Below are 26,714 nucleotides of genomic sequence, written 5' to 3' on the forward strand. Positions count from 1 at the left end.
TCCATGTGCTTGTTTAATTTCAAAGAAGGTGGCACTTAATAGCCCAATACGAATGAATTAGGTTTACACCCACTAGAAAAGGCTTTGGTTTCATGATGATGTTATGATGAAGGATGGTAAATCAAATATATCTATCTTTACTTAATGGGAAGTAATTCAAGAGAGAAGATGAAAATCCACATCAAGAGCTACTGAGGAATATTTCCTATTCATAAATGCCTTCTCAAGAGCGCCCTTTGTTTTCACCGGTTGAGATAGTGGTTTCAAAGATGGCATTTATGAATAGGAAATATTCCTCAGTAGCTCTTGATGTGGATTTTCATCTTCTCTCTTGAATTACTTCCCATTAAGTAAAGATAGATATATTTGATTTACCATCCTTCATCATAACATCATCATGAAACCAAAGCCTTTTCTAGTGGGTGTAAACCTAATTCATTCGTATTGGGCTATTAAGTGCCACCTTCTTTGAAATTAAACAAGCACATGGAACATCGTACATCTTCTTGAGTTTACAACTACACTTTGAGCTATCTGAACCTACTTTCCCATCTCATTTACCTTCGTGAAAAATAAAATTCAATCACACTCGAGATACATTGCCCACCAACTATGAATAGAGATTTTTGTCTTTGAATTTGTGTTCTAAAGCTATAATTGTAGATGTTTAATTGGCTGCATTGTATGGTAAAACACTAGCTGGATTCTAATGTCTTGACTGATGTCATGACATGCTGTGGAGATGTTTGTTTGACTGCATTGTATGTTAGAATATCTAGCGGTACTCTGATGTCTTGGCTGATGTCATGACATCCTGAGTAGTATACTGCAGGTTTAGCTAATACAGGATTTATTGAATGTCAAAATGGATGTTATGACATTCATCCCTGTCAGCAGATACTGAGGAATAGAACAGTTGGTGTTCTGTTAGAACTCAATATTTATTTTCAGTCTGGTTATCAAGGAAATACCAGACCTGGCATAAGGCCTACTGTCTGAATGTCAAACTGGATGTTACGACATTCATCATTGACAACATATACTGAACAATAGGCAGAGTGGTTTTCTGCTACACTTCAGTATGTATCTCAGTCTATTCTTCAGGAGGATAACAGACCTGACATAAGGCTAATCGTGTAAATGTCAAATTGGATGTCTTGACATTTATTATTGTACGCTGATACTGAGGTATGGACAGATTGGTCCTGTACAGTTCAACAAATTTGTACAGTCTGTTTTCAGGAAAAACAGACTTAGCATATGGTCCTTGATTTGGATGTCAAACTGAATGTTGTGACATTCATTCCTGACAGCGTATGCTATATTGTAGGTTGTTTAGTTTTTCTGTTTCAGCATTTTTCTCAGGCTATTCTTCAGGGATTCAACAGCTGAGAGAAAATCCAGGAAACCAACAACCAAGCTACAATTAATGAACCTAACAAATAGCCTATTTGTTAGTAACCTAGCTGTGGAATTTAGGGGAACTCACGTGACCTTAATTTCAGGAAAATACAAGTACAAGGCCCAAGTGCTGCAATATAAAAGGATGGCAATCCTTCATTCAGAACTGGGGATTTTAGGCGTGAAGATTTAGTGTGTCCATCATACTTCACTGCTGTATTTTTGTGTGTCTTGTATTAGACGTATCTTGTAAGCCAAGCTATTATCACGTAGATGATTGCATTGGTATAGGGTGTTCATTGAGTTGTAAGTGTTGTGTCACTCTAAGCTTTTAAGCGTGAGTGCTGTGTATCTTGATTACAGCTGTTAAGCACAATCAAGAGTTGTTTGAAGTGTGACTTCATAATTGTCTTTAATATTGATTAAAGGTAGTAATCACTGAGGTGATTGAGGGGGAGTGAGTAGGAACTCTGATCTTAGTGTAAGATTGAAATTGCATTGGGTAGGTATTAAGTGATAGGGTTAAACAGTTGGTTTAAGGTCTGAATTAATACTACTAATAGTGGATTTCCTCCCTGGCTTGGTAGCCCCCAGACGTAGGTCATGTTGGACCGAACTGGGTAAACAATTACTTGTGTTATTTACTGCACTTACATTTTAAGTTCTGCATAATTCTTGTCTGCGCAGAATTGGATGTCATAACAACCCATGTGACATCGGAAGTCTGTTAACTAGAATTTCAATTGGCATCAGAGCAGGCACCCTGCCTGTTAATTTCTGGGTGAGATCTAGGGAAGTTACTTTCGAGTACCATGGACAAGGATATAGGACACTTAAATAGACCACCCATGTTGGATGGCTCTAACTATGATGACTGTAAGCCTCGAATGATAGCCTTCTTAAGGTCTCTGGATAGCAAAGTCTGGAGAGCTGTCAACAAAGGATGGGAACATCCAACGAAGATAGGTGAAGATGGAGTCAGTGTGCAAATTCCTGAAGAAGAGTGGGACAAGGAGCAAGAGGCATTAGCCCTTGGAAATTCTAAGGCCTTGAATGCATTGTTCAATGGAATCAGTAAGAACATCTTCAGGCTGGTGCACCACTGTGAGCTGGCTAAGGATGTTTGGGATACCCTCAAGATAACTCATGAAGGTACCTCCAAGGTGAAGATGTCCAAACTTCAGATGCTGACCACCAAGTTTGAAAATCTGAGGATGAAAGAGGATGAGACTATTGATGACTTTCACATCAATATTCTTGAGATTGCAAACACCTCTGGTGGCCTAGGTGAGAAAATGGCTGAAGAGAATCTTGTAAGAAAGATTCTCAGGTCTTTACCTAAGAGATTTGCTATGAAGGTCACGGCCATAGAAGAGGCTCAAGATATCAGCAATATGAAGGTGGATGAGCTCATTGGTTCTCTCCAAACCATTGGAATGGGCTTATGTGAGAATGTTGAAAAGAAGAACAAAAGCATAACTTTTGTATCAAATATTGAAGAGGAGTCAGAAGCTGGATATACTGGAGGTGATGAAAGCATATCAGAAGCCATATCCATGCTTGGGAGACAGTTCAACAAGTTCGTGAAGAAGATTGATCAAAGAGGTAGACCAAATGTCAAGAACATCCCGTCTGACCTAAGGAAAAGATCAACTTCTGAAGAAAAGTTCAACCAAGGCAAGGGAATCCAATGTCATGGATGTGAAGGTTATGGACACATTAGAGCTGAATGCCATACTTACCTCAAGATGCAAAAGAATGGGCTAGCTGTCACATGGTCTGAGGAGATTCTAAGAGTGAATCTGAAGGAGAATCTGCTAAATATGTCACTGCACTAACGAGTGTTTGTGTCATTGATGATGACTCAAGTGCAGATGGACTAACCTTTGATGAACTTGCTGCAACATATAAGAAGCTATGTGTCACCAATGCAGAAGTGCGTGTACAAGGAGAAAAGCAGAAGAAGCTCATCAAGGAGCTGGAAGATGAGAAACAGACGCATCTGACAGTGATAGAGGGTCTAAATGGTGAGATAACCTTGCTGACCTCCAAGCTGAATCAAATGACTAAATCCATCAGAATGTTGAATAAAGGAACTGACACGTTGGAAGAGATCCTAAAGGTGGGACATAAGTCTGGAACCATGTCTGGTTTAGGCTTTGTGAAAAAATCCTCAGCTGAACTCAAACGCTCAAAGGCCAAAGTTCAGAAATTCAAGCGGAGGTCACACCCAATGTCTCAACATCAGGGAACCAGGATGAATAATCATCAGAAGAGGAAATTCCAGAAATGGAGATGTCACTACTGTGGTAGGCTTGGCCATATAAAAGCATTCTGCTACAGGCTTCATGGTTACCCTAACCAAGCCCCTCATGTCAAACCTAAGCATAAGACATATAGGCACAATGTCCCCATCAAGAAGCGACAACGGTATGCTAGGTTAGCTCACACAGCTCTAAGGGCATCTACCAGAGAAGACTGGTACTTTGACAGTGGCTGCTCAAGACATATTACTAGTATGGAGAATTTATTGGTGGATATACAACCTCACACTACCAGCTATGTGACCTTTGGTGATGGTGCTAAAGGAAAAATAAAAGGTGTGGGTAAGCTAGACTGCTCTAGAGTTCCAGAACTGAATAATGTGTTGTTAGTAAAAGGACTAACGACAAACCTTATCAGCATAAGTCAGCTGTGTGATCAAGGGTTTTATGTTCCGTTTACTAAGGAGCTATGTGTTGTGACAAATGGAGACAACCAGGAAGTTTTGAGAGGATCCAGATCCAAAGATAACTGTTATCTGTGGGAACCTAAAGTCTTAAACGTCTCCACAATCTGCTTTTCAGCCAAGGAAGAACAGGAGGTGAAGCTGTGGCATAGACGCCTTGGACATCTCCACTTACGGGGAATGAAGAAGATCATATCCAAGGAAGCAGTCAGAGGAATCCCAAAGCTGCTTATTAATGAAGGAAGAGTCTGTGGGGAATGCCAGGTCGGCAAGCAAACCAAGATGTCACTTTTGGGCCGAAGCGATGAATACAGCTTGTTATGTTCACAATAGAGTTACCTTGAGAAAAGGAACCTCCTCCACTCTGTATGAAATATGGAAAGGCAGAAAGCCCACTGTGAAGTACTTTCATATCTTTGGAAGTGAATGTTACATTCTCACAGATCGTGAACAGAGAAGAAAAATGGATCCCAAAAGTGATGAAAGTGTATTCCTAGGATACTCAACTAACAGCAGAGCTTACAAAGTGTTCAACTACAAGACCAATGTCCTGATGGAATCCATAAATGTTATTGTGGATGATAAAGAGGAGGGAATCGATGTCATAGAGGATGTTGGAACATTCCTTGATACTTCAACAGACATATCAGTCAAGTCTGAAGAAGTACTGGAGACTCCTCCTGAATGTGAGGTAGATGCACCCACCAAAACGCCATCTATCAAAATTCAGAAAGACCACCCTAAGGATCTTATCATAGGAGATCCCAATAGTGGTGTGACTACCCGATCAAGGGAAATTAGCTCAAATTCCTGTTTTGTATCCAAGGTTGAACCAAAAAATGTGAAAGAAGCCCTGACTGATGAATATTGGATCAATGCCATGCAAGATGAACTGAAGCAGTTTACAAGGAATGAAGTATGGGAGCTACTTCCACGACCTGAAGGGACTAACATCATTGGTACCAAGTGGATTTATAAGAACAAGTCTGACGAGAAAGGAGTAATCACTAGGAATAAAGCAAGACTAGTGGCTCAAGGATATACTCAAGTTGAAGGGGTGGATTTTGATGAGACGTTTGCACCTGTTGCTAGACTTGAGTCAATCAGATTGCTGTTAGGAGTGGCCTGCATTCTGAAGTTCAAATTGTTCCAAATGGATGTTAAGAGTGCATTTTTGAATGGCTACTTAAATGAAGAAGTCTATGTCGAACAACCTAAAGGGTTCTGTGATCCTAACCAACCTAAACATGTGTACAAGTTGAGGAAAGCCTTGTATAGGTTGAAGCAAGCACCCAGAGCTTGGTATGAAAGGTTGACTGAATTTCTGACCTCTCATGGGTACAGAAAGGGTGGGATAGATAAGACCTTGTTTGTGAAGGAGAAAGATGGCAAAATCATGATTGCCCAAATTTATGTTGATGACATTGTCTTTGGTGGAATGTCAGAGCAAATGGTGAAACATTTTGTTCACCAGATGCAATCTGAGTTTGAAATGAGTCTGGTTGGGGAACTGACTTATTTTCTTGGAATGCAGGTTAACCAAATGAAAGATTCTATGTTTCTCTCCCAAAGCAAATATGCCCAAAAACATAGTTAAGAAGTTTGGTATGGATAATGCGAGGCACAAAAGAACTCCTGCACCTACGCATTTAAAGTTAACCAAAGATGATGGAGGTCCCAGTGTTGATCAATGCTTGTATAGAAGCATGATAGGTAGTCTACTATATCTAACTGCAAGTAGACCTGATATTTCCTATGCAGTTGGAGTGTGTGCTAGATACCAAGCAGAGCCCAAGGTGAGCCACTTGAATCAAGTCAAGAGGATTCTCAAGTATATCAATGGGACTTGTGACTATGGTTTGCTATACTCTCATGGCTCTGAGCCTGTCCTATCTGGGTATTGTGATGCTGATTGGGCTGGGAGTGCTGATGACAGAAAAAGCACATCAGGAGGATGTTTCTTCTTGGGAAACAATCTCATATCATGGTTCAGCAAGAAGCAAAACTGTGTATCTCTGTCCACTGCAGAGGCTGAATACATAGCAGCTGGAAGCAGTTGTTCCCAACTGGTGTGGATGAAACATATGCTTACTGAGTACAATGTCTTCAAAAATGTCATGACATTGTTCTGTGATAATCTCAGTGCCATCAATATTTCCAAGAATCCCATCCAACACAGAAGGACCAAACATATTGACATTAGACATCACTTCATCAGAGATCTGGTGGAAGACAAAGTGATTACCTTGGAACATGTAGCCACTGAACTTCAATTGGCTGACATATTTACAAAGGCTCTGGATGCTACTCAGTTTGAAAACTTAAGGGGCAAACTGGGAATATGCCTCTCTGAGGACTTATAGCAACCAATGATGTTTGGGATGTATTGTTTAATATCTCTACCTATTAAACAATTGAAAGTGTGCTATGACTGGACAACAGTTCACAGCTATGTTACTTACTGCAAGTGTAGTAACAAGATGTTAAGGGGATATCCTAACATAGGTAGGCTTATGTGTCTACTAGACTTCAAGAAAGTGTTCATGCAGAAGTGGTTCAAGATGTCAGACTCAACGTCATGGCATCTGATATGGGTGTAAAGCAAGAATGTGTGACTACTTGATCAAATCTGTGAAGCAAGATCAAGTGGGTGATGTCTTGATTGAAACTGTGAAGTAAAATCAAGTCTGTAATTCTGTCATTTGTGTATGTAATTCTGTTTCTGTTATGTTGGTCTGTAACTTAAAGTGTTGCTTTGGCAACATTTTTGACAAAAAGGGGGAGTAACACCTGTGATGCCCCATGACAACAGAGTGTTTTGTTAAACAGATATTAGGACAAATATTCAAGATCCTCTACTCCAGAGGTTGTGCTGCAGCTGATGTTCCACTTCCATGAGTGTGAGTGTGTGTATGTATGCTGTTTTGTGAAGTTTTTATTTAACTTCCATATGTGTGAGTGTGCTGCTACTCTGAGTGTATTAGCTAGGTTAATTTCCTGCTAGATGTGTGTTTTCCGCTGCTATGGACTATGTTGTGAGATCAAAGTGTTTTAGCCAAAAATTTGCCAAAGGGGGAGTTTGTAGATGTTTAATTGGCTGCATTGTATGGTAAAACACTAGCTGGATTCTAATGTCTTGACTGATGTCATGACATGCTGTGGAGATGTTTGTTTGACTGCATTGTATGTTAGAATATCTAGTTGTACTCTGATGTCTTGGCTGATGTCATGACATCCTGAGTAGAATACTGCAGGTTTAACTAATAAAGGATTTATTGAATGTCAAAATGGATGTTATGACATTCATCCTTGTCAGCAGATACTGAGGAATAGAACAGTTGGTGTTCTGTTAGAACTCAGTATTTATTTTCAGTCTGGTTATCAAGGAAATACCAGACCTGGCATAAGTCCTACTGCCTGAATGTCAAACTGGATGTTATGACATTCATCATTGACAACATATACTGAACAATAGGCAGAGTGGTTTTCTGCTACACTTCAGTATGTATCTCGGTCTGTTCTTCAGGAGGATAACAGACCTGACATAAGGCTAATTGTGTAAATGTCAAATTGGATGTCTTGACATTTATTATTGTACGCTGATACTGAGGTATGGACATATTGGTCCTGTACAGTTCAGCAAATTTGTACAGTCTGTTTCCAGGAAAAACAGACTTAGCATATGGTCCTTGATTTGGATGTCAAACTGAATGTTGTGACATTCATTCCTGACAGCGTATGCTATATTGTAGGTTGTTTAGTTTTTCTGTTTCAGCATTTTTCTCAGGCTATTCTTCAGGGATTCAACAGCTGAGAGAAAATCCAGGAAACCAACAACCAAGCTACAATTAATGAACCTAACAAATAGCCTATTTGTTAGTAACCTAGCTGTGGAATTTAGGGGAACTCACGTGACCTTAATTTCAGGAAAATACAAGTACAAGGCCCAAGTGCTGCAATATAAATGGATGGCAATCCTTCATTCAGAACTGGGGATTTTAGGCGTGAAGATTTAGTGTGTCCATCATACTTCACTGCTGTATTTTTGTGTGTCTTGTATTAGACGTATCTTGTAAGCCAAGCTATTATCACGTAGATGATTGCATTGGTATAGGGTGTTCATTGAGTTGTAAGTGTTGTGTCACTCTAAGCTTTTAAGCGTGAGTGTTGTGTATCTTGATTAAAGTTGTTAAGCACAATTAAGAGTTGTTTGAAGTGTGACTTCATAATTGTCTTTAATATTGATTAAAGGTAGTAATCACTGAGGTGATTGAGGGGGGGTGAGTAGGAACTCTGATCTTAGTGTAAGATTGAAATTGCATTGGGTAGGTATTAAGTGATAGGGTTAAACAGTTGGTTTAAGGTCTGAATTAATACTACTAATAGTGGATTTCCTCCCTGGCTTGGTAGCCCCCAGACGTAGGTCATGTTGGACCGAACTGGGTAAACAATTACTTGTGTTATTTACTGCACTTACATTTTAAGTTCTGCATAATTCTTGTCTGCGCAGAATTGGATGTCATAACAACACATGTGACATCGGAAGTCTGTTAACTAGAATTTCAATAATGTTACGACTATTTGATGTTTTTATTTCATTATGCTAATTTTGTATCATTTGGTTCACTGACTCTCAATCTCTACATAAATCCCCTTTACTATTTTCCAACCAATTCTTCAATGTCGCATCGGTAAATTCATCTCAGCTAGTTATTGTATTTCAAAACTGTCTAACCTAATCAGTCCAAGCACATAAAAACTTCTCTTTCACCTAGTCTAGAATTTCACTTTGAACATATTTCAACAGAATCAACATATAACTCTTTTGTAGAAAAATTTATTATACCATTCCAGGCATTCATTATGCTTTCCAGTATCACACTAGCTTTAACAATTTTCACATCTTCAACATTTTTTTATCCCTACCGCATGCTTAAGTCTACTTCTCACATGATTTGTTATGTGATACCCACAAAGTAATGCATATGATGTAGGAAACATCTTTGCAACCGAATTCATCAGTGCGCTACTACGATCACTGACGGTGACATTTGACATGTTTTCTTGGCCTTTCAAAAAAGTCTTGCACACTTCTAAAACCCTAATAACATTTCCTCATTTTCACTTTCCAAAAATGAAAACCCAACCAAAAAAGTCTTTTTTGTAGAAGTAACACAAACAATTTCCAATAGTAGAAATATGCACTTGTACATCTTATATGTTGAATCAATAATCAGTGTTGCGGGAAACATGTTAAACAACTTTATGGAACTATGATGACTCCAAAGTATATCTCGAACAGTTTCTCCATCCTCACATACTTTATACCTATATACATAATGTTTATCATCCAAAAGCTTCAACAATTGTTACAGTTTCAAAGTTGCAAGTATATTTTTAGGCTCCACCATGTTTAATGCCATGTCATAAACAATTTCCTTATCTTCATCCTTAAGGCGACATACAACGAGATTATTGGCTAACTTGTGACACATGTCATGATTATGTATACTACAAACCACATTAAATCTCCATGCATTATTCTCCATAAGGTATCCACGCAACTTAAAAGGACACTCACAATTCCTTAAACCGATATCATCTTGTCTTAACTTCCTGATAACACTGAAATTTACCGTATTTCCGACCCCGATTTCACATGCATTCCAGTTGTTTTATTGTTATTTTGTTGTGTTATTACTATGTTTTTCTTTGTTTTCAGGTTTTTACTTTAATCGGAGCTCCGATCGAGAAAAGGAGCGAAAAAGAGCTAAAAACCCTAAAATTCAGCATTTTGTACTTGTGGCTTCCACCATGGCTGGCGCCATAGACCCTGCCATGACGTGTCCAAGATCAACCTCCCTCAACCGCCACGTTCCCCACTACTTCCACTAAGGCGCCTCAGATTGGCCTTGTGGCGGGCGCCATGGCCTTGTGGCGGGCGCCACAAAAGGAAAAGTTTTCCCTCCCATTTTCAAGTTGAAGGGCATCCTTGTCATTTCCATCTTTTTACTTGCTTATAAATAGAAACTCGAAATCACTTTTTCAATCATCCAAACTTAGAGCAGAGGAAGTTCCAAACTTAGAGCAGAGGCAAACTCAGAGCAACTTTGTTTCACTTAGGCATATATTCAGTATTTTAAAGTGATAATCGCTTCGCATTGGGGTGTTACCATAATTGTGTAATCGAGTCTGTGATCGAGTCTGTAATAGAGTTTGGAGCACTTTGGAAGGAAGTTAATCCTGCCTCCATTTTCATTTTTGCTTTGCAATTTATTCAACCCTCCGATTGGAGCAGGTTTTTATTACTTGTCTTTATCTTATTTATTCTCCTGCACTCGCTTTACTTTTATTTATTTCCCGCACTCGCTTTACTTTATTTATTTCCTCACACTCGCTTTACTTTATTTATTTCCTCACACTCGCTTTAAATTATTTATTTCCTCGCACTCGCTTTACTTTTATTTATTTTCCCGCACTCGCTTTAAATTATTTATTTCCTGCACTCGTACTACTTTTATTTACTTTCCGCACTCGCACTACTTCTATTTAAATTAATGCACTTTTACTTTACCATGTCTAACTAAATTTATAAGGTTAGAATGTAAGGATCGTAATTGAACCGATAATCCGTACAATTGTTCGTAGAAGCACTTAAGGGCTATTTTAACTTTCAACTTAAGTTTTCCCGCACTTCAATTCCGTTGGGTAAGATCGAAATCCGTCCAACGTCTATCTAAACTTATTTGTTTTTAACTATTTCAAAAACAGCGAAAGCGTTTTGTTTAGTTCATTAGGAGATTTTAACTTAAGAAGAAAAGAGATTTTAAAACTATTTTCGGACGCGTTTATAAGTTTAGAGTCTGGTTCATAAGAACCTCTTTTGGTTAAGAAGTCCAGGTTATAATACTTTTCAACTTAGTCAAGATACTATATTTCTTAAAAATAGGTTTACTACTCTAACGCAATGCGCACCTTTTTATAAGTGACAATAAGAGGGTTTGATTAGGGAGTGCAACTCGGTTCTGAATACGCGAAAGCGACAGTTCCCGTTAAATTAGTTCTTTTCAAAGTAGGAAACATTGCCCATAAGTAGTTCTATCAGCAAGTACTTGGATTATTAATTGATTATGTGAATTAAATTCGACCATGTCTTTATTAATTAAACTTTATTCAACACTTTACTTTTCATTGCAAACTCTAAAAACACCTATTTTGATTGCCTTTGATAAACACCATAACAATAGATAACGATAGATCGACACTTGGTCTCTGTGGATTCGACAATCTTTTATATTACTCTGACGCGTTCGTATACTTGCGAAAACCAACGCATCAAGTTTTTGGCGCCGTTGCCGGGTACCTATTTCGTCAAATTTCATTTCCCTGTTGTTATATCGTTTAGACTTAGGTTATTTCCCGCCGGTCAATGCGAAGAACTCGCAGCACCGGAAGTTTAAGCTTAGTATACCCTCTGGTGGAACCTGAACGTTACGCTCGCGCACGTTTATTCTTTCATAGAATTAAGAGAGCTATGGCCGAAGATCAAAACTAAAGACCTCTTAAAGATTTCGCTCAACCATCAAATGAATAACCTAGTTCTAGTATAGTAAATCCATCCATCCCAGCTAATAATTTTGAACTTAAACCATCCCTGTTGCAACTAGTGCAACATAGACAATTCGCAGGTCTCGCTGCTGAGAACCCAAACCAACATTTAAAAATATTTCTTCAATTAGCAGACACTTTTAAAACCAATGGAGCTTCTCCTGAGGCAATACGTTTAATATTATTCCCTTTTTCCCTCAGAGATAAAGCCCTATCATGGTTAGATTCCCTTCCACCCAATTTCATTACGACTTGGGATAACCTTAGAAGAGTTTTTCTTGCTAGATACTTTCCCCCGAGTAAGACCGCCGTTCTTCGAAACCATATAACTAGATTTACCCAAAACCAAGGAGAATCGTTGTTCGAAGCTTGGGAGAGATATAAAGAGTTGTTACGAGCATGCCCACATCATGGTTTAGAAAATTGGTTAATCATTCAAACCTTCTATAATGGACTTCACTATAACACGAAGATGACCATCGACGCTGCCGCAGGCGGTGCTCTGATGAACAAACGTTATCCTGAAGCAAGTGCCCTCATCGAAGATATGGCTCAAAACCATCAATCATGGGGAGTCGAACATGCGACAATAGAGAAGAAGGAAGCCCAAGGAGGAGTGCATGAACTAAGCTCTATAGACATGATGCAAGCTAAAATGGACGCATTAGCCCTTAAGGTCGAGCATATGTGCATACACCTGAATACTATAGCCGCAGTCTCGTCGGATTGTGAGAAATGTGGAACCAAAGGACACCAATCCGCAGAATGCAGTCTATTAAACGAACCCCACTCTGAGCAAGTGAACTACACCCAAGGGAACCCATACTCGAATACCTATAACCCTGGATGGAGGAATCACCCGAACTTCTCCTATAAAAACAATAACCCAATCCAAAATAATGCACCTCCGAGACCTAGTTATCAAGCCTCTATATCAAATCAACCTATGCAACATGTACCACCAAAGCCGAGCCTTGAGAAAATTATGGAAAATTTTATCACTGCTCAAACTCAACAAAACAAGGAGTTCATGAACCAAAACATTCATGTTAACAAATTGATTACTCAGTTAGGAACCAAGGTTGACCAAATAGTTACTCATACCAAGATGCTTGAAACCCAGATCTCTCAGGTAGCTTTAAACCAAGCCCCTCAAACTACACCTGGAGGATAATTCCCTGGACAACCTCAACAAAATCCGAGAGGACAAGCCAATGCCATTACCCTACGAAGTGGGAACGCTTATGATGAGCCACCAAACCCTAGATTAAGTAAACCCGAAACTTCTAAGGAATGTACCGAACCCACGGACGAAGTAAAGGAACCAGAGGAACCTGAAAACCAGGAAGGTCGAGAAAAAGGAGAAGAACCTAAAGATAAAACCTATGTACCACCCCCGCCATATAAACCACCTATACCATATCCGCAAAGACTCAAACAAACCCAGATAAATAAACAGTATCAAAAATTTATTAAAGTTATAGAAAAACTTCATGTAGAAATCCCTTTCACAGAAGCCATCACCCAAATACCTTCTTATGCAAAGTTTCTCAAAGACATCCTTACCAACAAACGTAGACTTGACGATCCGAAGCCTTTGGAATGTAATGCTATTTCCGAGGACAAATTAGCAAAGAAAGATAAAGACCCTGGAAATTTCTCCATTCCTTGTCTTTTGGGAAGTCATGTCATCGAAAAAGCTTTTCTAGACCTAGGAGCTAGTGGGAGCTTAATGCCTTTAGCGGTTTGTGAGAGGTTAAACTTAGGAGAATTACAGCCCACTAAGATGTCACTTCAGTTAGCCGATAGATCTGTTAAATTTCCGATAGGAATTTTAGAAGATGTCCCTGTTAGGATAGGTCAATTATTTATCCCTATTGATTTTATTGCCATGGACATCAAAGAGGACAATGATATACCAATCCTTCTAGGTAGACCATTCTTATCAACTGCAGAAGCCATAATAGATGTCAAGAAAGGAAAGTTGACATTTGAGGTAGGTGACGAGAAAATAGAATTTATACTTTCGAAATTTCTTATGGTACCTGTGATGGGAGACGCGTGTTATGCCTTAGATACCATTTGTGAATGTGTTAGAGAACTAGAACAAGAAGAAATTATAAAAACAATTAAGTTACCATCAACTCTCATAAGGGAAGATGATGACTTTAAGAAACCCTACATCGATGATAACCTTTACGAATGTTTATCCCTTACCCCAGATCATATGCCATGCCCTAAGAAACCAACCCTATAACTTAAGGAACTGCCTAAGAACCTGAGATATGATTTCCTCGATGAAAAGATGAATCGTCCAGTTATAATCAGTGCTACCTTGAGCCAAGAGGAAACGAACCAACTTTTAGACGTTTTACGAAGATATCCCTCAGCCTTAGGATATAATATCTCTGACCTGAAAGGTATAAGCCCATCCGTATGCATGCATCGGATTTCGCTCGAAGAAGATTCAAAACCCTCCAGGGAACATCAGAGAAGAATAAACCCTATAATGAGTGATGTTGTTAAAAAGGAAGTTCTTAAGTTACTTGAGGCAGGTATAATCTATCAGATCTCGGATAGTAAGTGGGTAAGCCATGTGCATGTAGTACCTAAAAAGGGAGGCATCACAGTCGTGCAAAACGATAAAGGCGAACATGTAGCAAAACGTTTAGAAGGAGGATGACGGATGTGTATAGATTATAGAAAATTAAATAAAGCAACCAGGAAGGATCATTTCCTTTTACCATTTATAGACCAAATGTTGGAGCGTCTAGCCAGACACTCTTACTTCTTCTATCTAGATGGATACTCTGGATTCTTCCAAATACCTATCCACCCCGAAGATCAAGAAAAAACTACCTTTACATGCCCTTATGGAACTTTTGCCTACAGACGAATGCCATTCGGCCTCTGTAATGCCCCAGCTACTTTCCAACGCTGCATGATGTCAATCTTTGCAGATTACCTAGATGGTATCATGGAAGTGTTTATGGATGATTTCTCGGTTTGCGGATTTGATTTCCACAATTGTCTTACTAACCTTGAGAAAATCCTGGAGAGATGCGTGGAGGTGAACCTCGTGCTAAACTGGGAAAAGTGTCATTTCATGGTGACCGAAGGAATAGTTTTAGGACATATAGTTTCTGAAAAAGGTATAGAGGTAGATAGAGCTAAAATAGAAGTTATAGAAAACCTAAAACCACCAAAAACCATCAGAGAAGTCCGAAGCTTTCTTGGACACGCTGGATTCTACCGGTGTTTTATTAAGAACTTATCCAAGATAACTAAACCTTTAACTGGACTTTTAATGAAAGATGCTGAATTCATTTTTGATGAAAAATGTAATGACACATTCAATCTTTTAAAGCAAGCATTAATCTCTGCACCTATTATGAAACCACCTGATTGGTCAAAACCTTTTGAGATAATGTGCGATGCTAGTGATTATGCAGTTGGAGCCATTCTAGGACAAAGGAGAGATAAAAAATTACATGCCATTTATTATGCCAGTAGAACCCTAGATGCTGCCCAACTTAACTATGCAACAACTGAAAAGGAATTACTCGCTGTAGTTTTCGCTATAGACAAATTTAGATCTTATCTAGTAGGAGCAAAAATTATAGTTTACACCGATCATGCTGCCATTCGTTACCTATTAAGTAAAAAAGTGTTGGAGAATTGCCATCCAAGGCGCAGCAGAATTTAAAAATTTCTCCATTTAGTGATCCTTACGAATGAGCATGATCAGTGATAGAATCGTTACCTCTTGTGGCGATTCAAACCTTTGGTGCAGATCTCTGATAATGATCAAAACCTTTGATACAGATCCACGGGGCGATCACGAACGTTGAACGATGACAACGTCTCTACTCAGTCCACACGAACGGATTCCTTCAATTGCAGTGCTAGCTGTTATGAATGAAGGCTTTGAGTGAGAGAAAGAGGGAAACAAAATTCCAAGTCTCTACTTGAATTTCTGTCTGAGTGGGTTGGAGTGGAGTGACAATGCTTCTACCCAAGGGGTTCTATTTATAGAACCACTTGTGTGGGCTTCAAGCCAAAAAGCCCACTTAAGTGTATTTTGCCCATATCTCATAATATGCCAAAATCACTTAAGTATTTGGTACCTTACGATATTTCGTTTCCACTTAAGTGCACCGTACCTTACGATGTTCCTTAATTATTCTATCTCTCATCAATCCGTCCTTTGTGTGTGACCCTATAGGTTTTCGCGACGTTGGCAATTATATTAAATCACGCATTTAACATAATAAACAGTGAGCGGTATCTAGCAACACATCACTGCTACCCAAGTCACGAAAATGTCATGTGATCTGACAAAACCTCCTGTGATAATAATTATGTGTATAATTACCCCTTTGCCCTTATGTCTATATTGAACACAAGGTATAGACCGTGTCACCCTTGTCCAGTTCAATATTGGGCCCATAGACATTTATCCTGTTACGCAGGATTGGCAAATTCCATCTAGGACACTCATGTCCCTCAGCATGTTTCGTGGAGTACTCATCAACTGTCTTTATGGTCATCCAGTTACGGATAACGTTGGATCAACAATAAAGCACTCAACTCTACATCTAGGATCCATAGTGGTTTCAGGTCGAAGAGTGGTATACACTATTATCACCATGAGAATAACTTATGACACTTTGCATAACTTTCTATATAGTATTCTCATAGCGGGTCAATCCGGTATAAATATTACTCCTAATATTCATACCTATGTTTAAGACTTGATAACTCTTTATCCATGATCCATGAGATGTGATCATCAGTCAACAAACATAATAGTCTTAATGCTTTAATGTTATCCCACTTCACACTAAAGCTCGACTACGGATACTTTAAGAATAGTGTCCTTATGTTTAATGTATTCTCATGATTAAGTCACACTTAATACATTAAATGGACTATCTATTCCAGGGACTTTATTAATCAACCATAATAAAGAAAATGCCTTTTATTATTAATAAATAATTCGATACAAGTACCAAAAGTATTGGCCTCTAGGGCTTACACATACAATCTCCCACTAGCACTAGAGCCAATCAGGCATACCCCGTATGCCCATTGATCTAGTATGGCCATCATGCTTCTGCTGCGCAAGAGGCTTTGTCAGTGGGTCAACTATATTGTCAAGTGTAGGTACTTTACATATTTTCGCACAACGCCTAAGTATGTGTTTGGATCGTTGGTGAGATCTAGGCTCCTTAGCTTGTGCGATAACACCATTGTTATCATAATAGAGACCAATGGGATCCACAATGCTAGGGACTATGCCAAGTTTATTGATCTAAACAGCTTCCTTTGTTGCACTTAAGGCAACAATATACTCGGCCTCAGTTTGTAGAATCAGCAACTACATCTTGCATTGAACTTTTCAAGCTCACAGTGCCACCATTTAATCAAAACACATAACCAGATTGGAATCATTCATATTAAAGCGTCTCAGCACTTTGTCTATGTATGTACTCTAACTTAGGCCAAGCAGTTTTGTGATCTATCTCTATAGATTCTGATTCCTAATATATAGGCTGCTTCACCTAGGTCCTTCATAGAAAAGCATTTCCCCAACCAAGACTTTACTTGTTGCAGGGTAGGGATATCGATTCCAATGAGTAATATGTCATCTACATATAATACCAGGAATACGATCATGCTCCCACTAACCTTCTTGTAGACATAAGGCTCATCTTCGTTCTTGATGAATCCATACAGTTTTACTGTTTCATCAGAACGAAGATTCCATGAGTAGGTCATAGGCTCATCTTGATCCATGAGTAATACATCACCTTGATCAGATATCCATATATCTCAGGTAGGTGACGTATCCTGCCTGACCTACGCTGGTGTTGTTCTACTTGAGCAGGTTGCTCTTACACAACTACTTGTGTTTCCTGCTCTAATTCCTCCATAGGTGTATCGATACTTTGTGATTCTTGAATTTCTTCAAGTTCTACTTTTCTCCCACTGATTCCTTTGGAAATAAAATCCCTTTCTAGGAAAACTCAAGTTCGAGCGACAAACACTTTGCCCTCAGAAGGATTGTAGAAATAATATCCTCTTGTTTCTTTAGGATACCCCACAAAAAAGCATTTGTCAGATTTGGGCTCAAGCTTAGTTGAAATTTGTCGTTTCACATAAACTTCGCAACCCCAAATCTTCATGTAAGACATATGTGGTCTCTTACCACTCCATATCTCATATGGTGTCTTTTCAACCTTTTGGATGGAACACGGTTAAGTGTGTAAGTTGCGGTCAACAGCGCATGTCCCCAAAAGGAGTTTGGAAGATCGGCTTGACTCATCATGGATCGGACCATGTCCAACAGGGTTCGATTTCTTCTCTCAGACACACCATTCCATTGGGGTGTTCCAGGAGGAGTGAGTTGGGATAGGATCCCACACTCTTTCAGATGGTCATCAAACTCTAGGCTTAAATATTCACCACCTCGATCTGATCGAAGAGCTTTAATATTCTTACCTAGTTGGTTTTGTACTTCATTCTTGAATTCTTTGAACTTTTCAAAGGACTCTGATTTGTGTTTCATTAAATACACATAACCATATCTATTGAAATCATCAGTGAATGTGATGAAGTACTTAAAACCTCCTCTGGTTGATATGTTCAGTGGACCACATACATCAGTATGTATGAGGGCCAAAAGATCATTAGCTCTTTCACCTTTTCCTGTGAATGGAGACTTTGTCATCTTTCCAATTAAACAAGATCTGCATGTCTCATATGATTCATAATCAAAAGAGTCCAACAGTCCATCTTTATGGAGTTTGGAAATGCGTTTCTCATTTATGTGGCCTAATCGACAATGCCAAAGGTAAGTTGGATTTAACTCATTAGGTTTCATCCTTTTAGTATTAATGTTATAAATAGGCATTTCAAGATCAATGACATATAGTCCATTGTTCATTTGTGCAGTTGCATAGAATATATCATTCAAATAAATTGAACAACAATTGTTCTTTATTATGAATGAAAAACCGAACTTGTCCAAACAAGAAACGGAAATAATATTCCTGCTAATTACTGGTATATAATAACAGTTCTCTAACTGAATTATCAAACCACTAGGTAAAGTCAATTCATAAGTTCCTACGGCTAAGGCAGCAACCTTTGCTCCATTACCAACTCGTAGGTGGACTTCACCTTTTGCCAATTTTCTACTCCTTTTTAGTTCTTGCACATTTGTACAAATGTGAGAACCGCATCCAGTATCTAATACCCATGATGCAGAAGTAGATAAATTAATTTCAATAACAAAAATACCTGAAGTTGGAGTCTCTACTCCATTCTTCCTATCTTTCAGGTACTTTGGGCAGTTCCTCTTCCAGTGCGCGGTCTTACCGCAATGGAAGCAGGTGCCTTCCTTTTCTATGCTTCCACTAGGCTTCAAAGCAGCACTAGTGGGTTTGGGTTTGGCAACTTCCTTGCCTTTCCCTTTATCATGTTTGAGGACAATCCTCATGTCTCGGTACCAATCCAGAAATTTTGTCCCAGACAATTTTTCCTTGTCAAGGTTTGATCGCAATATGTTGTTAGAGGTGTTTGTTGTCATGGTAATCTACACAAGGATTAATGAAAATATAAGTATCATTGAAATATTTAATTAGGCCTTTAATTAAACATGCTCCCACTATTTTATTCAAAACAAATGACCCTCATCATTTGATTCGGAAAATCTCGTTGGAAGATTTTCTAGTGGGTCGAGATCCATATTTCACTTCGTTCAAAGTCCGCGTAGGCGGATTACACAAAACTAGGTTATTTTAGGTAGGAACTCCTTCCAATTGTATCTCATACAACTCTCGAAAATTTCAGTTGGCTGAATAACTCCTTATTCCAATCCATCATATGGATTATTCCCAACTCTTGCTTCTAAACATATATATAATCTTATTATAATTTGTTTAGTTAAGTTTGACCCATTGTTTTAACAGTTGGATATTACAATTATCCCATCGCACCTTACTAATATATAGATCATGCACCTCGCATAGGCGAAACCTACATTATCCATTACTAGTCTTGATGAGTGTTAAAACTTAGAAAGCATAAACTTAATATTTATTTTGAGGGAATTGCAATTTTTCTGATCTCACCGGCTTGTTTATCATATAAACGGTCTCTCACATGCATCAACATGCATTCACATGCATCAACATACATACAAACAAAATGAAACAGTTATGGCTCCTAGCGCAATTGTTCTCCCAAGCCAATGAGAGAACCTAAGCTAACCTACAACGATCTAAGCTTCTCCAAGCAAGATCTTCAAGGTTGTCCTCCTTTGGCACTGACTTCTTTGCTTTCTTCATATCATTACATTACATGAAAGAAACTCGTTTTACATACGAGGGAGTGAGATGAGAAAAGAAGTTACATTTGGGAGATTAAGAGAGAGGCACGACACGCAGGTCGTATTTTAAAAACCCAAAACAAAACAAAGGAAAACTAAGGCCATAACCGATCACCACAAGACAATAATAAACACTTTATTATTATTATTATTATTAATTCCTTTAATTAATTAAAATCAAATTAAATTTCGACGACCGATCATCACATTTTAATGAACAATTCATTTAAAATCGATGTCGCTTTTCGTATCAACACTTGACACTTTTAAAGCACTGAGTTAGCCGAATGGGTGAAAATTTCCTTGCGTTAACCGGTTAACCATATGCGTTAACCGGTTAACACTGTTTGAAATTAAAAAAAAATGTTTTCTGCCTTGCGTTAACCGGTTAACCAAATGCGTTAACCGGTTAACACTGTTTGAAAATGTCTTGGAAAACTGTTTTCTGCCTTGCGTTAACCGGTTAACACTGTTTGAAAACTTAAAAATTTTAATTTCGCATTGCGTTAACCGGTTAACCATACGCGTTAACCGGTTAACACTGTTCCAAAAAGTGTTTAGGAAGCACAACTCTTGTACGTTCAAACCCCAATCGCATAACTCTCTGACAACACAACCCTTGTGCCGACACTAACCCTGATGCACCAATTTCAGACCGTCAAACACATCTCGATTGTTAATTCAGTATGATTGATCAACACGTCATTGCTTCACCATACTAATGTTGAATCAAGAAGCAAACGACCATTGATCGCTCAAAGGAAAACAATCATCGAGGGTTTGAATGAACGAAACGAGAACACTATATCATATATAATGTATTTTGCATCAGGATCACATATATCACATATATGTAACTTGATTGATCTCAATTTAACCTTTGATTCATTCTGTTTTAATCATATTATTACAGAACAAAAACAAATATCAGATTCATGGTTTCGTAAGTGGCTCTGATACCACTGTTGGAGAATTGCTATCCAAGGCGCAGTGGAATTTAAAAATTTCTCCATTTAGTGATCCTTACGAATGGGCATGATCAGTGATAGAATCGTTACCTCTTGTGGCGATTCAAACCTTTGGTGTAGATCTCTGATAATGATCAAAACCTTTGATACAGATCCACGGGGCGATCACGAACGTTGAACGATGACAACGTCTCTACTCAGTCCACACGAACGGATTCCTTCAATCGCAGTGCTAGCTGTTATGAATGAAGGCTTTGAGTGAGAGAAAGAGGGAAACAAAATTCCAAGTCTCTACTTGAATTTCTGTCTGAGTGGATTGGAGTGGAGTGACAATGCTTCTACCCAAGGGGTTCTATTTATAGAACCACTTGTGTGGGCTTCAAGCCAAAAAGCCCACTTAAGTGTATTTTGCCCATATCTCATAATATGCCAAAATCACTTAAGTATTTGGTACCTTACCATATTTCGTTTCCACTTAAGTGCACCGTACCTTACGATGTTCCTTAATTATTCTATCTCTCATCAATCCGTCCTTTGTGTGTGACCCTATAGGTTTTCGCGACGTTGGCAATTATATTAAATCACGCATTTAACATAATAAACAGTGAGCGGTATTTAGCAACACATCACTGCTACCCAAGTCACAAAAATGTCATGTGATCTGACAAAACCTCCTGTGATAATAATTATGTGTATAATTACCCCTTTGCCCTTATGTCTATATTGAACACAAGGTATAGACCGTGTCACCCTTGTCCAGTTCAATATTGGGCCCATAGACATTTATCCTGTTACGCAGGATTGGCAAATTCCATCTAGGACACTCATGTCCCTCAGCATGCTTCGTGGAGTACTCATCAACTGTCTTTATGGTCATCCAGTTATGGATAACGTTGGATCAGTAATAAAGCACTCAACTCTACATCTAGGATCCATAGTGGTTTCAGGTCGAAGAGTGGTATACACTATTATCACCATGAGAATAACTTATGACACTTTGCATAACTTTCTATATAGTATTCTCATAGCGGGTCAATCCGGTATAAATATTACTCCTAATATTCATACCTATGTTTAAGACTTGATAACTCTTTATCCATGATCCATGAGATGTGATCATCAGTCAACAAACATAATAGTCTTAATGCTTTAATGTTATCCCACTTCACACTAAAGCTCGACTACGGATACTTTAAGAATAGTGTCCTTATGTTTAATGTGTTCTCATGATTAAGTCACACTTAATACATTAAACGGACTATCTATTCCAGGGACTTTATTAATCAACCATAATAAAGAAAATGCCTTTTATTATTAATAAATAATTCGATACAAGTACCAAAAATATTGGCCTCTAGGGCTTACACCAACAAAAAGATGCCAAGCCCAGCTTACTCCGATGGATTCTATTACTACAAGAGTTTGATTTAGACATAAGAGATAAAAAAGGCACTGAAAATGTAGTAGCCGATCACCTTTCTAGGGTAGAACATCTAAAACCTGAACTAGTACCCATAAATTATGATTTCGCCTATGATAGACTGATAGCTAGAGTAGAAACCATTGAATATGATAACCTAAGCCCTCATGAGCATCCCCAAAATTCCTTAGCAATAAGTAACGTACCCTGGTATGCAGACTTCGTTAATTACCTAGCTGCTGATATAGTACCCCCTGATCTTGACTACCACCGCAAGAAGAAATTCTTCCACGATGTGAGAAACTTCTATTGGGACGAACCGCTCCTTTTCAAAAGGGGTAAAGATGGAATTTTTCGTCGTTGCGTTCCGGAAGAAGAGGTAAATAATATTATTAAGCATTGTCATTCTGCACCTTATGGTGGACATGCGAGCACCTCTAAGACATACGCCAAGATTCTTCAAGCTGGCCTATTCTGGCCTACCATGTGGCGTGATGTCTATGCTTGCATTGTCAAATGTGATAGATGCCAACGCACTGGAAACATTTCAAGGCGCGATGAAATGCCTCTAAGAAACATTCAGGAAGTAGAACTCTTTGACGTATGGGGTATAGATTTCATGGGACCTTTCCCACCATCCTTAGGAAATAGGTACATCTTAGTAGCTGTAGACTATGTGTCTAAGTGGATTGAAGCTATAGCTACACCCACAAACGACACTAGGGTAGTAATCAAACAATTTAAAAACTATATATTCCCTAGATTTGGAACACCACGTTTAGTCATAAGCGATGGAGGATCACACTTTATATCGAGAATATTTGACAAACTTTTAAGAAAATATGGAGTTAGGCATAGAGTAGCAACACCATACCACCCACAGACTAGTGGCCAAGTAGAAGTGTCCAATAGGGAGATAAAACAAATCCTAGAGAAAACTGTTTCTATTTCTAGGAGAGACTGGTCTCAGAAGCTTCAAGAAGCATTATGGGCCTATAGAACCGCTTTCAAAACCCCTATAGGAACTACTCCTTACCAACTAGTCTATGGAAAATCCTGTCACTTACCGTTCGAATTAGAGCATAAGACCTATTGGGCCATTAAAACTTTGAATTTAGACTACCTAGCCGCTGGAGAAAAGCGTACCCTAGAATTCATAAACTAGAAGAACTTAGGCAATCGGCCTACGAGAATGCAAAAATATATAAAGAGAGGACAAAAGCCTATCACGATAAAAGAATAGTAAAGAAAAACTTCAAAGTAGGCGATCCTGTTCTCCTTTTCAACTCTAGGTTACGACTCTTCCCGGGAAAGCTACGTTCAAGATGGACTGGTCCTTTCGAAGTATCCAAGATTCTGAGATCTGGAGCCGTAGAAATCAAGAACGAAACTTGTAGCCCATTCATTGTAAATGGACAAAGACTGAAGCTCTACGAAGGAGGAGACATTCCAGCATACTACTCAAGCCACACTCTGATTGATCCACCAATTCCTACTACTACATGTGTATAAATTCTAATCGTCAAGCTAATGACGTTAAACAAGCGCTGCGTGGGAGGCAACCCATGGTTTTTCTTTCATTTTACTTTTTCGCATTTATTTAATTTAATTTTTATTTTATTTTATCATATTTTGCATCGAGACTAAAAATTTGAATGGTTTGCATTTTCAGGATCACTTTCTTAACTTTTACAGGATGCAGGATTTTGATGATATGCACGTAGCCTATAGAGATAATGCTCAGAGAGAGTGCTACATCGCTCTGTATCAGCGCCCTATGGCACCCACACATTATCCTGATCAACACTGTATGGAGGCACTGGGTATCGAGCCGAGTATCCGATTCCTTAGCAACCAGCTTCACTGGGACGAGTTTGTCGACGACTTGAGTAACACCTATAGGAACCTGACATTGGAGTTCCTGAGTTCATTCGACTATGACCCATACTCTGGACCAGATGGGTATGCTGCTTTCAGGCTCTTTGGAGTTGAGTACTCTTTCAGCCAGAAAGAGTTCGGCGACCTATTGGGCTTCCAGACCACTCCTGGTGCTATCCCGGAGACACCTATGGGATATTTTCTGGGTAAGAAGGTGGAGAAGTTTTGGAGTGATATATCAAGTGGCGGAAGCCAAGATCCGTCTACGCAACTGTCTCATGTTATACATAACCCCGCCTTTAGATACTTCCAGATGATATTGGCACATTCCTTCTTAGGAAGACCGGATGCAAAGACATTACTGAGTGAAGAGGAGATCTTCCTACTATTTTGTGCATCCTAGTCTCGCCCAGTAGCATGTGGGAACCATGTGGGTGGGATCATCACGCAGATTGTTGTCGCTTTAGGTCTGTCTCGCAAGCTGTCACATCTCCGGATCTACTGTGGGTACACTACCATGGACATCGACTTCTGTTTGACCAGAGGGTTGATGAGGAAAGCCTCTTTCCACCCATGTCAGTTCCGATTGCTGGTCGACAACGAGGCTATCCATTATTTCACACTGCCAGATCCTATGATGACCAGTGTGCATGATCCAGCGAATTGGAGTTATGCTCTAGAGGGTCAGGGAGAGACCATCGAGGAGCCGAGATCACCACCCATTGATGAGTACACGCCTACACCACCTTCTCTCAGGATCATTGTTTTCTCTAATAATCTTTCATTGCAGACCCCCGAAATCCGCACCCAGATTGCTGAGTGTCGTCGAGAGACCGCAGAGCTTAGACAGGAGGTGGTTGACCTCATTGTTTTCTACTTTTATCTATATATGTCTTATGTTTGTTTTATTTGCATTTTTTATTTTAGTTGTTTATTTATTTATTAGTCTAATATTTAATTTTTGTTTTATTTTTATTTTTTATTTTTACTTCTATAAAAATTATGCAAGCCAACGATACTAGGAAATCACAAGACAAATGCTATCCGGACCCCTCAAAGCCAAAAGACAAAGAGAAGCCCAAGCCAAAGGACCAAAATCCGGCCCAGCCAGATTTTGCCTTGTGGTGCCCGCCATAGACCCTGTGGCGCTCGCCACAGCGTCTGTAAAAGGTCGGGGCAGAACCCCTTTCTTCACCATTTTCACACCTTACAACCTTCCAAACCCATTTTTCCACCTTGCAAAAACGTCCTTGAACCCACAAAAAGCTCACACCTTTCTAATCACCACACCGTACAAATCATTTTTCCGATTTCCATTTTCATTTTCATCCGCCGGATTTCGTAAAAATCCAACCTTTTCACATTCCACTTCATCTTCTTCGTCACTTTTCAAGAGCTACACAATGGAGTTTAACGGATTCATTCTTCGAGGAGGGAAACCGGGGGATAGACAAAGAAAAATCATCGAACGGTTGCAAAATCGGGAGATCCTCCCGACAAGGTATGTTGACGAAAACTATCTCTACACTTTAGGTATCTATCATAGCATATTTCATTTATTAGATAACTTAGGTTTGCATAATTTCTTTTCCAACAAAGAACCTACCTATGAGCGATTGACAATTGAATTTTTGAGTTCCTTAATCTATATTGTCAATCCTAACACTACTAGCACAATTGGTACTGTCAGATTTAGAATGTTTACTGTTGAATATGAATTCAGTACCGACGAACTAGCTAGCTTGTTAGGAATCCCTCATGGGGACGGTGCTATTTGTGAGGCACCTTTGGATTCGGATTGGTCAGTTGAGGTGTTCTCCTTCTGGCAGAGACAGTCAAGCACTTCCATAAATTCTTTTGAGGGAGTTCTTGGCTCGACTATCCATAACCCGACCATCAGAGTTTTTAGATATCTGTTGGCATGTACTATTTTTGGCTGGGAGAATCCAAATAAGGTTAATGCTAGAGAGCTTCTATTTTTGCAAGGAAGCCTCACAAATAGACGAATTAATTCGGTCCCGTTCATGCTTGCTCATATGACTTTAACTTTAAATAAAGCGGGACCGATTTCTTTTGGTGGATTGATTACGTCTATTGCTCGGGCGCTTAACCTGAACAATGAGATGGCTACCCTAGACCCCTTACCTCCTCGCACAATTAACCTAAAATTTATGAGAGACATGAAATTGTGCTGTTTGAGGAGAGAAGGATTCTATATTCTTATGGTTCATGGTGTAGCCATCCCATCTGTTGTTTTACCTTGCACTAGACGTACAAATGTACGAGATGAAAGGAATTGGACTTACGCTTTAGATG

At 39.0% G+C, this 26,714-nt stretch overlaps 1 non-coding gene across 1 annotated transcript; it reads right to left on the minus strand.

Moving 5' to 3' along the window:
• Positions 1–12,047: 12,047 nt before the first annotated feature.
• LOC127133224 (small nucleolar RNA R71) lies at positions 12,048–12,154 on the minus strand. The gene has a single exon (XR_007807213.1). It is a non-coding gene; the product is annotated as a small nucleolar RNA R71 (small nucleolar RNA).
• Between the last annotated feature and the right edge of the window lie 14,560 nt (positions 12,155–26,714).

The sequence above is a fragment of the Lathyrus oleraceus genome, chromosome 3, assembly GCF_024323335.1.
Source record: "Lathyrus oleraceus cultivar Zhongwan6 chromosome 3, CAAS_Psat_ZW6_1.0, whole genome shotgun sequence".
Classification (NCBI taxonomy): Eukaryota; Viridiplantae; Streptophyta; class Magnoliopsida; order Fabales; family Fabaceae; genus Lathyrus; species Lathyrus oleraceus.